This window comes from Hordeum vulgare, chromosome 5H, assembly GCF_904849725.1.
Source record: "Hordeum vulgare subsp. vulgare chromosome 5H, MorexV3_pseudomolecules_assembly, whole genome shotgun sequence".
Classification (NCBI taxonomy): Eukaryota; Viridiplantae; Streptophyta; class Magnoliopsida; order Poales; family Poaceae; genus Hordeum; species Hordeum vulgare.
Window position 1 is genome coordinate 240,228,423 of NC_058522.1, and position 4,146 is coordinate 240,232,568.

Below are 4,146 nucleotides of genomic sequence, written 5' to 3' on the forward strand. Positions count from 1 at the left end.
TTGGATCCGGAACGCGATTCCGGTTAACCGAGCCCCCCGTTTGTCTATATATACCCCACCATCACATTTAGACAACCTCCCCATAATCCTGCCTCGTTTTCCGCACCCAAACCCTAGCCGCCCCCACAGCCTCTCTCCTCCCCCAGCCGCCGCGGGCCCGCCGAGCCCAGATCGGGCCCGGGCAGGCCCATCCGGCCGCCGCCGCTGCCCCGTTCTCGTCCCTGCGCCGAGCCTCCCCGCTGCGCCGCCGCCAACCGCCGCCTCCTGTGCACCCGTGCGCCCCCTGCCCGCAGCCGAGCATCCTCGCTCCCGAGCCCGCCGGCCGCCGCCTGCCCGAAGCTCGCCGGCCGCCCCCGCGTCAGATCCCTGTCGTGCCTCGCCGCCCTGCGTGCCGCGCCGCCGCCTGTTCCCGCGCCCCGCAAGCCGAGCCGCCGTCGCCAGGCCGCCTCGTGCCCTGCCGCTCCCTTCGGCCGCCCATGCACCTGCCGGCGCCGCCAGCAGCGTCAGCTGCCACATCCGCGCCGCCATGACACGAGCTCGACGAGGCGCAGCCGCCCGTCGCCGGCGTGGGCCGCCCCAGCGCGCCTGGGCCGAGCGCCCTACGCCCAGCACCAGCGACGTCTCCAGGGTCTGGCAAGGCCCGAGCTGCCCGGCCTCCCGCTTCGCCTCGTGGGCCGCCCCGCCGGCCCTGCTCCTCCTCCCCACCGAGCAGGCCGAGAGGCCCCAAGGTGAGCTGTCACCTCTATTCCCCGCCTAGGCGTGGCTTAGCTGATTTGCGCCGCTCTGTTAGGCCCGTTAAGCTCCAGATTCGGCCCGAGCGGCATTTTCTATTTATCTGGCGATATATTAATTCCAGAATAATGCTAAATATTTAAACGCTTGTATCTTTTAATCCGTATGTCCGATCGCGATGATTTTTATATGCTTTTCGTGTAGTTTCTCGAGTAGAACCCGTTTATAAAACTTGCATAATTATTTGAGCTAGTTTAACGCGCCAAATGCTTTGTTTAGCGTGCTGTCCCAATAGGGGAACGACCGGTATATATTTTTTCGCGCGTGTTCGGATAGCCCGGATGGCGTGGCATAAATGTCCATGTTTTAGGAATCATTATAGCATGTATTTTAGAGCGGTCGTTGATATTTATGCGTGTAGGGATTTGCCGGTAGTTTAATTTTCCCGTATATAGGTTTTATCTCGCATTAATGTGTGGCATTATTTTGTGTTGCAAACCCCACATATTTTATATGTTTCCGGGGTAGAAAAATCCCATGGATTTTTCTGTGCAATTAGTTTTAGCTTTTGAGGAAGTTAGTTCGCGAGATATTTTGCCGTGTTGCCCTTTTGTTTAATTCGTGAGATTTATTCCGTGCGTCGTTTGACGGAGATGTCAACTAGGAAGTTGTGCTTGGATGTTTTGTCTAGCTCCTGGTATTTTTGGTTGCAATATTAATGCATGTTTAGGTGTTGTTTGCTTACTCTCAAGTTGCTAGAAATAGTGCTGTTTTAGACGTGCTGAAATATTTCTAAGTCTGGGATCTGTTATATTTTGTTGCTGTCTTGTCTTGCTTCTATCTTTGGATCTGTAGCTCGATTGAGGTTGGTCCAATGGAGTTAGTTGTACCCCTTGTGTTTCTCTAGCATTCTGTGAAGTTTCATGCCATTTGGAGTCCTGTAAATATAGGTTTTTATGATGTCAATATAGCTTCAGATCGAAAACTGCACTTTAAGGAGGTGTTATTTTCACTAAGTCTGAAATAGTGTGTGAGACGCCATTTTGTGACTTCTATCTCTAGTGCTCCTTGCTGCCACGCTAGTTATTGTTAGATGTTTGTAGTAGTGCTTCTTGCCCTCTTCCGTGCCATGCATTGCTTGAGCTCATCGGAGTTGTGTAGCCGTAGTTGTGGGGCGTAGAAGTTGCTATGTGGTTGTTTTTGGCAGATTGTAGTGTTTTCTTGTTTTTGCTCGTAGTTTTCGAACCGGAGCTCCGTTTTGATCGTGTCCTACATGAAACTTGCTTAGAATCTCGTGTAGTTTCATTTTCTCTTGCTGTTTGTATGTTTTGAAGTGCTCGTAGCCGCCGTTGCACACATTTTGCATTCATGCCATCATATCTTGCGGTGCTTGTATCTTTTGATCCGTAGCTCCGTTGGAGATGTTCTTTACGTGTAGATTACTTGCCTTGATGCGTAGAATCACGTGAAACTATTTGTTTTGCTGTTTAACAACTAATTAAAGGTGTTAATTCAGATCTGGTCAGAATTGTAATTTAACATGTGAGGTCGTTTCGGAGGTGCTATATGTCATTTCCGACCTCACTTAATATGCCTAGATAGGTAGTTTAATTGCCGCTTCACCTCTTTAATGTTTGACAACATTAATATTGCCGTGTAGATAACCGGGAGTGAACTAAATAATTAACGTGGAGTTTTGTCAATATGCAACTCGTGCATATTGAACTTCACTTAATGTGTAGTGTTTGATTGTGTGATTTGTCATGTCGTGACTTGCATGTATTCAGTAGCTCATGCATCATATGTGTTGTGCATCGTGTGGTGTATATCGTGTGTTGATGCTTGTTTCCGTTTCCCTCCGTCTCGATAGAGTTCCGCAAGCGTGTCGGAATGTGAGGACCCGTTCGTCCACGTTGGTTCGTCTGCTTCACCGAGTTGTTCTTCTTCCAAGCGAGATCTCAGGCAAGATGATCATTTCCCCAGATACCACTACTATCATTGCCATGCTAGTTATTTCGATGCTACCGATTATGTCTCGTTGCCTACCACTTGTTAAATATCAACCTCTCAACATTGCCATGTTAACCTTCAACCTGTTCGACCTAGCAAACCACTGGTTGGCTATGTTACTGCTTGCTTAACCTTGTTGTTAGCGTTGCTAGTTGCAGGTGCTTTGCTTCCATGTGAAAGCATGGGTTCCTTGTTATATCACCATATTAATGCCATTTAATTTAATGCACCTATATACTTGGTAAAAGGTGGAAGGCTCGGCCTTTCTAGCCTGGTGTTTTGTTCCACCTTTGCCCCCTTTAGTTACCGGCTACCGGTGTTATATTCCATAAATGAGCGCTCCTAACACGATCGGGGTTGTTATGGGGACCCCCTTGATAATTCGTTTTAGATTAAAGCTGGTCTGGCAAGGCCCAACATTGGTACTACATTTGCCTAATCACCTAATAAAATTGCATAGGGACCCACCGGCACCCGCGGACTATCTTAATCAACCCCCAGGCCAGTGCTCCTCATGAGTGTTGGTCCAAAACAGAGCAGCTTATTAACGCTACCCGGGGCAACTCGGCGTTTGGCGTGGTAACCATCGCTCATCTGTCGTGTCCTGAGAACGAGGTACGCGACTCCTATCGGGATCGTCGACATGTCGGGCGGCCTTGCTGGATTAGTTTTACCTTTGATGAGATATCTTGTGCATCGGGATTCCGGTGATGCTTTGGGTAATCTCAGAGTTGAGGTTTTCCACTAGGGAATCCGACGAGATCGCGAGCTTCGTGATTGAGGATTTCTATGCGGCTTGTGGTAATTTGTGATGGACTAGTTGGAGCACCCCTGCAGGGTTAAATCTTTCGGAAAGCCGTGCCCGCGGTTATGTGGCAACGTGGAAACTTTGTTTAACACTGGTTCTAGATAACTTGAAGTTAACTTAATTAAAATATGCCAACTGTGTGCGTAACCGTGACTGTCTCTTTCGTGAGTTCCTTCTCCGATCGAGGACACGGTGGGGTTATGTCTGACGTAGGTAGGTGTCAGGATCATTCATTTGATCATCTGTAGTTCACGTCCGCTATGCGTAGATCTTTCCCCTCTTATTTCTGGTACTCGTAAGTTAGCCACCATATACATGCTTGGTCGCTGCTGCAAGCGCACCACTTAACCTTACCTCACCCATTAAGCTTTGCTAGTCTTGATACCTTTGGAAATGAGATTGCTGAGTCCCCTGTGGCTCACAGATTACTACAACACCAGTTGCAGGTACAGGTAAAGGTTACTCGACGCGAGCGCGTTGATTGCCATTTGGAGTTGTTTCTTCTTCTTCTTCTTCTTCATCGATCTAGGATGGGTTCTAGGCCGGCAGCCTAGGATAGCAAGGATGGATGTCGTTCTTCTTTTGTAGTTTGTTTT